Raw genomic sequence first — 14,518 nt, forward strand, 5'->3', positions numbered from 1 at the left:
AAGACATGTAGGCTGCCTCACGTTTTTTGTTATAGAAAAATGTGCTGCAGGTAATCATATATATGTCATATCATGCATGTGTGACCACTTATACAGGATAAATTCTTAGAGGTCAAGTTGCTGAGTCAAAGCCGATATACACCTGTAATTTGGATAGATATTGCCAAATTGCTCTCCACAAAAATTGTATCTACACTCGTATCAACAATTTATGAGACAGCTTATATCCCCACACTTTTACCAAACTTTCTTTTATCTTTACCAATCTGATAGTCAAAAAGTGATATCACAGTATCATCTTATTTTGTATTTTTTTATTGTGGATAAGGTTTAATATCTTTCCATATGTCTAAGAGACACTTGTATGTCCTTTCTCATTAACTGCTTTCTTTTCTATTAAATTGTTGATCCTTTTTTAAAAACAAAATCATTTATAGGAACTCTGATGTATTAAGAAAATTAATCTTTGGTTGTGCTTTGAGTTATAAACATTTTTCCTTATATGTCATTTGTCTTTGGATGAAAGCCATTATATATTTTCTGCCTTATAGATTATTCTTAGTCTAATTTATTCATCTGTCTATGTGTATGACTGCCACCTTTTAGTTTTCTTTTTAAATACTTTATCATATGTCATTATATATTTAGCAGAATTCTTGGAAATCGCATATTTTGTTAGTTACACTTAAAGTTATGCTTCCCTGATGGGGTTTTAGGATACACTCTCAACTCTTGGATGAACTGAGAGGCTATCCTATTCCTTGAGGAATTTTTGAGCGTTTTGGAAGCCCTCAAACTGATAACCCTCATCTGTTTGATGTCAGTTCTTATAAATCTCTGTTTTTAGAGAGTGGCATTTTTTGGACTCTTTTTCAGGATTCCAGAATGTACCACCTGTTTTAGTCTTTAATCATCTCTCCTCTTATTACAGGTGCAGAAGGCTGACACAGCTGGAAAGCATCTGTTCCCAGAGAAAAGGAAGCCCTCTGTCGTGTCACTCTCCTTGACAGGTACCCATGATGCACCCACTGTCTACCTCAACCTGGACTGCCCTCCCCCACTTGCCTTTTGATGTCCTTCTCAGTCTCCCCCACCTCTCTCCCTCTCTACCTGCCTGCAAAATTCTCAGTTCTCAGCCTCCATTCTAGGCAGGCTGGCCGTTCCTACGCATAGGGGCTGACCCAGGTTTACTGGGGCCTGAATAACGTTCACTCTTCGAAAGAAAATAAGTGCAAAGTAACAAGTACAAAATTAAATATGGAAATGAAGAGGAGAAAATAAATAATAACAAATGATAAAGTTTTAAAAGCTGGAAAATACCACAAAAACACAAAATATAGAAAAATAACACATGAGTTTGTATAAATTGGTCTTTCCTTCCTTTTTGGCTGCATACTCTTTGACTGTCTCTTCATATGATAATACATTTGAAATGCTATTATCCATGGAGGGAATAGAAAGAGATTTGTTTTTTTCTAACATATTTGATAGCTTAGACAAGTGTATTTTAGCTTCACAACCTGTTATTGGTAATGTCTTGCTAATACATAGTCTGATAGATTAGGATGCATGAATCGTGCGACTTCATACACTGACACACTGTTGTTTTAACCTTCTCGGATTAAATCCACAAATTCCTGACAAATTCCATTGTGTACAATCTTCATCAAAAAAGAAAAAAAAATGTGTAGTAGGTTGATGTAGCTTTATCTGGTATGTTCCTGACAAGGGCGAATTTTAATTTTGACCAGAAGTTAAGAATCCAATCCCTCGTCTTACAATTTTACAAATCTGATGATGAAAGAAGTTTTCAACAGACCGACCTTTGACTCCATATGTTTTCCAACTTGTTTCTCCTCCACTCCCCACATATTTCTGGTGGTGAGCACGGTGGGACATAGTCATGTAGTGACAGGATTGCCCCCACTATACCTTCTTGTCACCAGGCTGGGTGAGTCAGGACAATGGCAGTATTTCTAAAAACCCTTCCTCCACCCTGCCAACCAGCAACTTAATGCACTGACTGGTAGCCATATAAATGTATCCACATAACACACTGTAAATGTATCCTCAATTCAGTTTCTCCCTAGTTGGTTTTCAAAAATGCCCATGGTCACGTGAAAGCTGGGGAGAGGGAGTATTTAATAGTGGGGAGTTAAAATGGAAAGAGACTGATGTGATCTTAATACTGGCAGCTAATGTATCTCCTAAAAATTTTGCAAAACCATATGAACAGGACCATGGAGGGACTCATGTAAGTGCGAAGTGAGTGCCCTTGAAGCTTAAGCTTCATTAGCTTCAGAAGAGATTCATCTCTGCTCCTGCTGATGCAGGTGATGTTGGATCTGCCGGCAGTTTCTGAGGGCGGGCCGGGATCCGGTCTCGTGAAGCCGGAGAATGGAAACACGGACCAGGGAGAGGCAAAAAGTTTTAAAAAAAGGATAGTTTAATAGAGGCAGGAGAGGAGGTTGCAGCTCCCGAGCGGGAGGGGGTCTCGAATGGGGAGGTGCCCCCTGACTGAGGCAAAAGCTCTTACTTTTATACCTTCCCTTGCCTGCTTGGGGAAGGGGAGCTGTTTGAAGAAGGGAACTGGCGCCTTCTAATGAAATTCGTCTATCAGGTTTGTTCCGCTTGCCCATCCTAAAGGAATTAGCAAAGTACCCCACTCTTTATCTATCAGATCTGCTCCGTTTGTCAGGCCAAAATGAATTTTATGATTAACCTCAGGGCCTTGTTACATTATGTCCTGGAACAAAGGAGTGATTTCAAAACCTGAAGTTTTAGGATATGACTGTCTTTGTTTATTCCCCCAGGGACCTCCCTGTCTACCTAGGGATATGCTAACAATCCTGTATCACTGCTGCACACACCCCCACCTCAGGCTTCATTCAAAATAGCTTCTTTATACCAGTATGTCAAGGTGATGTGGATTTCCAGGGACAGAAACCAAACTGAAACAAACTAAATGCAGGATATACTGATTTCTAAAAGACTAGCCTCAGGAACAATTGGAACCAGCGATGGAAACACTGCCAGGACTCTCCATCTGTCCTTCTCCCCAAACCTTGGTTTCTGTCTCTACAAGTGCCAACTAAAACTTCGAGCTTACAGAAGTTTTTATCTCTGCCAACTGGGGACTCAAACTGCATTGCTTTGCCACTCAAGGGGAACCTCCTCAAAGGATTCTGATTGGACCAGCTTGGGTCACGTCACCACTCCAGTGGGCTGCTATGATGTATAACTCCCCACTAGATTTTGAAGGTTGAAGTAGGGAAGACAGGAGGGGTGCTGAGGGAGATAGAACAATGGCTCCTCCGAGCTGTTTATGCCCCAATCCCTGGCATTGTGAGTATGTTATCTTACATGGCAAAAGGACTTTACAAGTGTGATGAAATTAAGGATCTTGAGATGGGGAGGTTATCCTGGATTATCTGGGTGGACCCAATATAATCACAAAGTCCTTAAGGAAGCAGGAGAGTCAGAGATAGAAGTAGATGTGATGATGGAAGCAGAGGTCTGAGTAATGGAGGCCACGAGCCAAGGAATGCCATTGGATCCACACACTGGAAAAAGCCAGGGAACAGCTTCTCCACTATTGCCTGCAGAAGGATTGTAGCCCTGCCAACACCTGATTTTAGGACTTCCAGAACTGTAAGAAAATGCATGTGTCTTGTCTAAGCTAATAAATTTGCGGCAATTTATTACAGCAGCGATAGGACACTAACACAGGTGCCAAGAAGGAGAAAGTGCATGCCCACTGTACCTTTTCTCTCCTCCTTCCTAGTCCTACCCACCTGGTATAGGCTGAATTGTGTCCTCTCCAAATTCATATGTTGAAGTCCTAACCACTGGTATCTCAGAAAATGACTGTATTTGGAGATAGGTCTTTAAAAAGATAATTAAGTTAAAATGAGGCCATATGAGTGGGCCGCAATGCATAATGACTGGTGTCCTTGTAAGAAGAGGAGATTAGGACACAGACATGTGCAAAGGGAAGATGATGTGAAGACACAGGCAGAAGAAGTCCGTCTGCAAGCCAAGGAGAGAGGCCTCAGAAGAAACCAACCCTGCAGACACCTTGATCTCTGACTTCCAGCCTCCAGAGCTATGAGAAACTCAATTTCTGTTGTTTAGGCCACCCAGCCTGTGCGATTTGTTATGGCTGCCCTAGCAAATTGATACACTGCCCTTCAAGGCAGAGGTGGAATTCTACCTCCTTTCTCAAACTGCCTTTGATTAGCACAGCTCACGGTGCAACCACTGTCTCAGAAAACCTAGTGGCTGAGAGTCACCACAGTTTGTTTTAGTACAAGGACCACAAAGCCAAATGCCTACAGGGACCAGGGAGAGAACTTACACGAGTGAAGTGGCTAAGTATAAAAAGCATGGTGCTGGCAAAATTACACATAAGCAATATACACTGTCACACAAAAGAGGCTCATTCTCAGTCTTCCCATCTACCTTTAGTCTTCTCACCTTCAATGGAAGATGAATACAAGAAGCATTCTTCTCTCTTCCTAGCACTACTGTGGGTTAAAGCGGCAGTGCTAGGGGAGAAAGGCACCTGTCCTCATCTTCTGTGTCCAGAAGCCCATGGGGAGAGGGGCCAAGGTGAGTTGGTGCTTGCAGGCCCTGCTTTGTGCAAAGGGGCAGCTACTACTCAGCTCCAGCCAGCTGTCACCAGGTATAAGTACAGGCCCCAGTAGAGGGCTGCCACAATTTTCCAATTTTTCAAAAAAATTTGGAAATGTAGACTTAAAAAACAACAATGAGACATCTGATTTTTTAAATATTGTCAACTAATTAATAAAAAATTTAAAGCTGGCTATCATACACCCATTAGGACAGCAACTATCAAAAAACCCCCAAAAGATTAGTGTTGACAAAGATGTGAAGAAATTGGGAGTCTTGTACAGTGTTGGTTGGATGTAAAATGGTACAACCACTGTGGAAAACAATATGAAGTTTCCTCAAAAACAACAAAAAACTAGAATTACCATATCCAGCAATTCCACTTTTGAATGTATACTCCGGGTCTCAGAGAGATGTTTGTATATTCATGTTCATAGCCAAAAGGTGATAGCAACGCAAGTGTCCATTGACAGAGGAATGGATAAGCAAAACGTGATCTATACAGACAATGCAATATTATTCAGCCTTAAATAAGAAGGAAATTCTAACATATACCACAAAATGGATGAAACTTGGAGATATTATGCTAAGCCAGTCATAAAAAGACAAATATTTATAATGATTCAATTTATATGAGGTACTGAGAGAAATAAAAATCATAGAAACAGAAAGTAGAATGGTGGTTGCCAGGGACTGGGGGTGGGGGGCAATGGGGAGTTAGTGTTTAATGGGGACAGAGTTTCAGTTTTGCAAGAAGAAATGTGTTTTGGAGAGGGATGGTGGTGATGGCTGCACAACAAAGTGAATGTACTTAATACCACTGACTGTATACTTAAAAATGGTTAAAATAGTAAATTATATATTACACATGTTGTACCAGAATGGAAAAAGCACTGGGTTGTCTAAAATTGTTATTGTCAAACAAGACACAGTTTGACCAGTTTTGGCCACCAGTTTGCAACCTCTGGTTAATGCTTAATCGTTTTCTAGTTGTTTCATGTGTTCAGGTCTTACATACCTAATAGAAGGAAACGTTCTATGAACATGGGAACTGTGTTGTAAACTCCTTTGGTAGCCTGCACAGCAGAGCTCCACAGTGGGCAAATCACAGATGCCCCGCCAAATATTTGATCACTAAAACACACACTCACAACTAATTATTAGAAAGTCAAGTAGCACATGGTGCTGTGACCAGAGGGGAGCCTCTAGTTGTAGAAGCTCAGGAGAGAGACAAAGCACAGCATTTGAAGCACCAAAAGGACTTCACCCCGACGAGACTGGAGAGATGGTGTGTCGGGAGAGACGTGGCTGAGAGGGTGGGGCGAGTCGGGACGTGGGCCTCAGACACCACTTTTAAGAGTTCTCCTTCAGCCCCAGCGGTAACGGGAAAGCCATGAAGGCCCTTAAGCTGGGAGCGACGAGGCTGGATTTGATTTTGAGACAAATCATAAACACTAGAGCCTGAAATACCCTGGTTGACAGACTTGGGAAAAAGCTAAATGCCCCACAGCAGCAGTATTCCAGGCCTCGTGTGTGTGTGTGTGTGTGTGTGTGTGTGTGTGTGTGTGTGTGTATAGAATGAGAGGCTGGGCCCTGGGGAAGAACTGGTGGGGTTCAGGGGCTTCCACAGGAAGGGAGACGACGTGAATATGCACCCATTCAGAAGAATGGGTTGCTGTGTGTGTGAGCGCGCTTACAGTTGGAGTAATTCTTAGGTGGGTCTTGGCAAGCTAACCGTCTACAGGTTCCAGTTCCTTCCCTTACGCCTTCATCAACCAGATCCAGACCATGGTCTTTGGATGAAGGTGCTGAGGCCCAGCCATCAGACCATTTTTGCCTCCTGGGGACACCTGGAGGAAATATTGAGAGCTCTGTCTTTAAACTGATCCTAGACAAGGTCTCAAACCCCCAATAACTTGTGGCAACCCCTAGAGGCTGCTACAACCTCAGCAATGAGGAGGGCTATACCCAGGGAGCTTGCTGGTTCCTCAGACACAGAAATGGCTGAGCCTTGGTGATCATACGATGTGACCACAGTCTATGCTTGCCTGGAATTCTCAAGCTGACAAGGTCTGGATGGTGAAATGCCCACTTCCCTAACACCCTTCTCTGAGGAAAAAAAGATATTAGAAGAAATTATATAAACAAAAGATGATACTTTTCCAGTGGCCAAGAGTGTTTGAACAAGTTATTAAGTGTATTTCTCTGTTTGCTCTAGGGCAGTTCGTCACCATCAGGACTTAAATATCTCAGAAGTAACGAACCAGCCACAATTAGTGATGCCTAATGAAACCTGGAAAATACTGTGGTCAGAAGAGGAGTGTTGAAGGGGCTATTTGGGGAGGGACCATTGTCTCTGGAGGTCTACTTATTAAGAACTGGATGACTGCTGGACTGCTGGTCCCACGGATTTTTGTACTTGGTGATGGAGGCTTAATTCATTCCCAGTTTTGACCATTGGTAAAGATGCCAGGATGCCCCACCATAGATTGTCATCAACACATACTCAAATCAACCTGCACTTCTGAATATGAGTGGGGATGCTTCCCAAGGGGCCCAGAGTTCTTTGTTGTCCCATTAGCTTCTGAGTCCTCTGTTCTCTCCCTGCCTGGAACTCATCTTTACACTCCTTCTGCCTGTGGCACAACAGGCATTCTGCTTGGTGTTTCCCCTAACAACCAATAGCAGCCACTAGAAATACCTGTATCATCAAGGCAAGTCCCCCAGCCCCTGCTTCCAACCAGATTACCACTCGTACACCCAAGATGGACTTTAGACCTCAGCGCAGGAGATGCCATGATCCCTGCATGATGTAGTGGCAGCTAGGTTATGGGTTTCTCATAGGCTCCTGGGTAGAGCTGAGTGAGGCCACATAGAGGTGCACTGAGAGCAAAGAAGCTAGATGAGATGGAGGCCAAGAATTCCCCCAGTTAAATGAGTCGCCCCCCGACACACACACACCATTTGGGAAAGAAGGGTTCCCACCTATCCCAAGCCCTGCATTCTACAAATTTTACTCCTACCCTACTTTCAAATCACCCAGTCTCTGAATTCGGCCAGACCCCTCTTTACTCCACCCATTCTCCAGGCTCAAGGTGTTCACTGCACACTCAGCCAAACTGGACCACTCGCTGCAGCCTTAACCTACCTTAAACATTCCTGCTTCCACGTGTCTTTACCCAAAATATACATTTGATGAAGGCCTATCAGGAAATGTTTGATGTAACCATTTTTAAAACACTCTGCACACAATTGCTCATAACACTGTTTTATCTTAAAAACGGAAAGGAGTCCTAAGTGAAAAGAAAGAAATGAGGGATCGGTGAGGGTTCATATAGAAAGGTGGGTATGGAGAGATCCAAATGGCAGAGTAGATAAACACCATGCCTACGTCCCTCCATGAACACATTAAAATTATAACTAAATTAAGGGGGTGGTAAATGAGGGTAAAGGGGATCCCTCATTTATATGATGGAAATATATGGTGATGGAAAGAGAACTGACTCTGGGTGGTGAACACACAATACGATATATATGATGTATTACAGAATTGTACATCTGAAATCTACGTAACTTTACTAACAATTGTCACCCCAATAAACTTTAATTAAAAAAAAAATTACAACTAAATTATAGAACAATTAACTTGGAGAACTATCTTAAGTCTAGCCAAACAGAAGTCCCATAACTAAAAATATAAAGAAGTCACGTCGAGACTGGTAGGTGGGGCAGAGACGCAGAATGGACCCCAAACTTCCCTGTGGCAGTTGAGAATCAGGAGGGATATCTCGGCTGCAGAGGTTGCCTGCAGAAGAACAATAGACCCTGGCCCCCCACAGAGGCTCCCCAGCCCAGAGTACTGGTGCCAGGAAGAGGAGCTCACAGAACATCTGGCTGTGAGAAACAGTGGGGATTCTGACACTTCAGATGGGATGGAAAGCTGTGGGAAACCCAGACGTCCTCTTAAAGGGTCCATGCACAGACTCACCCACTCACAGGCACTCACCTTGAGCTCCAGGGAAGGGATGGTGACTCGGGGGACCTTGGAGATATACAGGGGGCAGACTGAGGTGTGTGGCTTTAGGAGGAGGACTGAAGGACAGTTAGCATTTTGCTGGTGAGTGGTCCTGTTCTCTTGCAGCTGGCAGGCAGCACCATCTTTCCTATGTTGAGCCCGCCCCCCACCCCTCCCCAGGCCAAATCTGAATCTGATTGGCTTGGTGAGTTCTGCTGCTCCACCCTGCTGACTCAGCTGGGACCCCACCCTACCCAATTCACACACCACCGGAGGCACTTTCTCTGAGAACAGCCAGCCCCACCTGCAATGCACTCTTTCTTGGAAAACTATCGGAGTTCACAGGCCCCAGGCAGGCAACAACTGGCCTCGGTATGCTCTGAGACTTTTGCTGAGTAGCTCCAGGCTCAGCACTGGGACCAAACCAGAGTCTATATTCACCTGGTGACCACAACTCTTCCCACTCTGGTGACTTCTTGAGACCCTGCTCACCCAACTCACGTTCCTCACAAGGCTTTATCAGTGGCTGAACCTTAAGGAAGCTGGCAGGTGGCAGCAGGCCAAGTGTCCTGGCTATTTGTGGAGTTATTCCAGGCCCAATACTGCTGGCAGCTGTCCTTGGTCCTTGGTTCACAGTGTGACCTCTCCCACATGCCTCCAGTTTTAGCACAGGCAGCGAACAACTGCAGATCACTTTGTAGCTCCTACCAGGTAGTCCCCAGCCAGTCATAGGCAGTGGCGGACGTGGGCCTGGGACCCCTTTCAAGATGCCCCAGAACCAACATATTTGGAGGTTGGCTTCAGACACAGCAGAGCACTGCCCAATTAGCCCCACAGTGGAACCCACAAAGGGTGGTCTCAACAGGCACTGGAGCCTGCTGGGGCAAATCCCATTCAGTAAAGTAAGCCTCCTGCACAGCAGCCCATAAGCTGTTGACCTGGCCAAACCCCACAGCCATTCAGCCAGAGGGTGAATCCCACCTACTGACATGTCAATGGCAATCAAGGCTCAACTATAACAGGAGGGCACACACAACCCACACAAGGGACACTCCTGGTGCTCCTGGTACAGGTGACAAGGGAGACTGTGCCACTGGGCCCCACAGGACACCTACCACATAAGGTCACCTGGCCAAGACTGGGAGCCATTGCAGATTTACCTAATACATAGAAACAAACACAGAGAGGTAGCCAAAATGAGGCAACAAAGAAATGCATCCCAAATGAAAGAACAAGAGAAAAATCCAGAAAGAGAACTAAACAAAATGGAGGCAAGCAACCTACCAGATACAGAGTTCAAAACAATGGTTATAAGAATGCTTAAGGAGCTTAATGAGAACTTCAACAAACAGATCGCAAGCATAAAAAAGGACATAAAAACCATTTTTAAAAAGCCAGTTAGAAATTAAGAATACAATAATGGAAATGAAGAATGCACTAGAGAACATCAGCAGCAGACTACATGAAGCAGAGGATTGAATCAGCGATTTGGAAGACATGGTATCATAAAACACCCAATTAGAACAGCAAAAAAAAAAAGAAAGAATAAAAAACAAAATGAGGATAGTTTAAGAGACCTCTGGGACAACATCAAGCATGACAACATTCACATCATAGGGGTACCAGAAAGAGAAGAGTGAAAGCAAGAGATAGAGAACCTATTTGAAGAAATAATGATTGAAAACTTTCCTAACCTGCTGAAGGAAATGGTCATACAAGTCCAGGAAGAAGAGTCCCAAACAGGATGAACCCAAACAGGCCCACCCCTAGACACATTATAATTAAAATGGCAAAGGTTAAAGACAAAGAGAGAATCCTAAAAGCAGCAAGAGAAAGGCAACTAGTAACTTACAAGGGAGCTCCCATAAGATTGTCAGCAGACTTCTCAACAGAAACATTGCAGGTCAGAAAGGATTGGCATAAAATAGTCAATGTGATGAAAAGCAAGGACCTACAAACAATACTACTATACTCAGCAAAGCCATCATTTAAAATCTAAGGACAGATAAAGAGCTTCCCAGGCAAGAAAAGGCTAAAGGAGTTCGTCACCACCAAACCAGTACTACAAGGAATCTTACAGGGACTTCTTTAAGACAGAAAAAAAAGATCAAAAATATGAATAATAAAATGGCAATAACTACATATCTATCAACAATTATTTTAAATGTAAATAGATTAAATGCTCCAATCAAAAGACATAAGAGGGCTGAATGGATAAGAAAACAAGACCCTTACATATATAACATATATATTATATATACATATATAAAATAATATATATACATATATATAAAATAATATATGTATATATAAAAAACAGTATATGTACATGTATATAAAATAATATTGAATGTCAAAAAAGATTAAAAAATGATACATCTATAAATGGAATAGTATATAGCCCATAAAATTATGTGTAAAACACTTTAAAGAAAAAGAAAGATGGCTATGATATCTGTTGAATACCTTACTCAGTAACAACAATAAAAAACTAAATATTTAATCATTTGTTTTTTCACCCCAGCTATCTAAAAATATCCTTCACACTGAAATAGCTGCTTCAAGGTCACCATGCCAACATGTCACAAGTTTTCTCCTACTGTTTCCTCCCTCTTCTGACTCCCCGTGTCAGTCAGGAATGCCTCATCATGTGAAAAATGGCCACTAACCGGAGCTTAAGCAGGAGAGACGTTTACAACCTCACATCACAAGAAGTCTGCAGGTAGATGATTCTAGCATTGATTCCGCTGCTCGACAGAGCTGACAAGGACCTGGCATCTTTCCGTGTTCTGCTACCATCCTTAGCACGTTGGCTATTAGTTCTCATTCCTGTCACTTCCTGGTTACAAGGTGGCTGCCACAGTTCCAGGCATCATATCCTCATAGAAGACAGGAAAAGAGGGAGAGGGGCAGTAGTTAAGAGGCTGTTACAACTGTCCTGGGCAGAACTGAACCAGACCAATGTAGTGGCAGTTGAGATGGAAAGAGGACAAATTTAAGATAAATTTAGAAGGTAGAATTGATGTGACTCAGTGGCAATGATGAGGAAGATGGCTCTGAGATTTCTAGCCTGGGTGACAAGGTAGGTGATTGTGGTAACTTCAATGGAAGTAAAGAGAACAGATCTGGTGTAAGTGAAAAGCAATGACCTTGATTTTTAAGTTTAAGGATCTCTAGGAACATTCATGTACAGATATTCTATAGGAAACTTAAAATTGAATACATAGCTCAGAAAAGAGGTAGGTACTAGCTATGTAATTGTGATAGTATTTGTCACACAGGTGATAGCTGAAACCGGGGAGAGTGTGTATAAAGAAGGTAGAGTGATGGAGGAGTAAAAGGAGACCCAGGAGTGCGGTATTAAGGAAACCTCTACGGCAGGACAGAACTTCAAAGAGCAAGGAGAGGTCTGCAGTGTCGCTTGATCTAGAAATCAAGTAAGACCAGGTCTGTGAAATACATGCTCTGCTTTTGGCAACTAGGTAATTGATGACCTCACTGAAAGCAGTTTATGGGCGGGAGGCATTGATTCTACTTTATAGTGGTTTGCGGAGTCTTTGGAAATAAGGGAGTGGAGATTATTTCTTCAGTGAACATATTATGAGGTGTGGGCATAGGATCGATTCTGGTCCAGGAGCTGTAAGGCTGGTCTCGTTGGGGAACTTGTAGGAGAGATTTTCTTCTCTTTAAAAGGCAAGAAGTGAGTGAGGAGAGCATACAACTCCTGTCGTGTTCTCTGTGTGAAGCTGTGATGGCTGGATCTGGGGCAGTCACTCTGCAGCTAGAAGGGGAGACACCACTGATGCACTGAGGCCGGCAGAGCAGGACAGGACGAGCTTGGTCCTTGCCTTCACTGAGCTGACGAACTGACCCTGCAGCCACCTAGGTGAAAAAAATAAATACCTGTTGCTTAAGCCACTTTTATTCTGCTTCTAACTGGTATGTGGAGCACACTGCTCATGAGATGTGATAAAAATAAACTATTGTTGCTTCTCACAATCCCTGGAAACTCTTCACTGGGGATAGTATCTCCTTCCTCCTGGTGAAAACTGGCAGGCCCATGAATTTAATCCTCACTGTAACAGACAGTCGAAAGTCACTTTCTAGGCAAATAGTCACAATTCTCTAAACAAAATTGTCCAGGATTAATAAAAACCCTGAACCTGATTTCACATCATAGAACTCCCCTCCACTGCCAGGCTGTGCCACGCCCAAAGCCTGAGGTGGAAAAGGATGCATGGTTGGCTTCTCTCTCTTTTCCACATCATGCCTCTCCTTCTCCCACGCAGTTCTTATCTCTATTAACCCGCAAGAGTGCATTTGGTCCCTTAGGGTCAGGGTATGGGGAGGTGAAGGCGAAAACCATGGGGAAGGTCTTTCTTGAACAGGTACTGCTATGAGCCTGCTGTGCCTCTGCTGTCTTGGCAGATGTGAAAGCTGACTTCCTTGCGGGTGCTTCCCCTCTCTGGAGGTTCTTCCCTGAAGTTCCCTTGATGTGAGGGGATGCATCTGTCCTCAGCCCCACAGGGAGGCTGCACCCACCTCTAGCTTCCTTCTGCTGTGATTCCCTCTCACCCCCACCCACTGGCTCAGTCCGATTCATACAATGCAGATGTGTCTCCTATGTGGCCCGTATCAGGCCGGTGGGAAACTCTGTGTCCTGGTGCTGACCCCAACATGGCCCTCCTCTCTCTGGCAGCCTCAGGCCTCTTAAGCTTCCCACTTGTCAGTGAAAGCTCTCTTCAAGCCCTGCTTTAAATTGAGGGTAGCAGAACCCTCATCCCAGCCACCTCAGAAGAGAACTGAAGAAAAAACCAATTTGAGCATCCTCTCTCTTCCTTCTCTCCATCCTTTTCTGTTCTCAAACTGGCAAGGGGTTCAAGAGCTTATGACACTTCTCAGTTACTCCCTATGGAAGTTCTACATCTAATGACCTGGCTTTGGAATTTTATCTTTTATAGTCTGGCATCGTTATCTTTTATATTTTGGGGAACACAGACATTTAGTCCATGACGTGTATGTATGTATGTACACATATCCTGTTACATATTATACACACATGCATATATCCATGTACAAATGCTACATGTATTCCCCACCCCCGTCCACTAAGAGGACCTGAGAGTAGTGATGCCCCAAAAGCAAAGAGCAAAGCTAGCGCACAGATCTTGGCTTTTAAATATCATTTTCCACTAAGAGGAACCAGAATCCTTGCAAAAATGGCCATTGCCAGATGTAGAGTGGAGAAAGCGTAAGAGGAACCTAGAACATCTTGTGCCAAAAAGCAAGGGGTACTCAAACAATGATGAGGACATGTCCAAAGGACAAAAAGACAGCTTGAACGAGTTCCCACTGGCCAAACAGGGGACAACATGTCATTAAAATTAATACTATGGATTCCAACTAACCCTTTGAATAAAATAGGAAGCTATGATTCCATACTGATATACAAGGTCAGACAATTATGTTCGCGAACTTATCCTAGAAAAAGTGCTACATACCTCATTGCTGAAAATCACTACAGTCACTTTCAAAGTCCTCCCCTTGGGAAGCTGTGCACCGACGCCAGTGCCTAGTCCACCCTTCAAAGCAATTTTGGAACTCTTTCTGGAATGGCCATCAGAGCCATACATCAGGCCATCGTATTACCCCTGATGTCCTGAATGTCATCAAAATGTCTTTCTTTCAATATTTCCTTTATCTTTGGGTAAAGAAAGAAGTCATTGGGAGCTAAATCAGATGAGTTGGGGTGGGGGGGTTTCCAATACAGTTATTTGTTATTACTAAAAACTCCCTCACAGACAGTGCCGTGTGAGTTGGTGCATTGTCGTGATGCAAGAGCCATGAAGTGTTGGCGAAAAGTTCAGGTCG

This window comes from Rhinolophus ferrumequinum, chromosome 10, assembly GCF_004115265.2.
Source record: "Rhinolophus ferrumequinum isolate MPI-CBG mRhiFer1 chromosome 10, mRhiFer1_v1.p, whole genome shotgun sequence".
NCBI lineage: Eukaryota > Metazoa > Chordata > Mammalia > Chiroptera > Rhinolophidae > Rhinolophus > Rhinolophus ferrumequinum.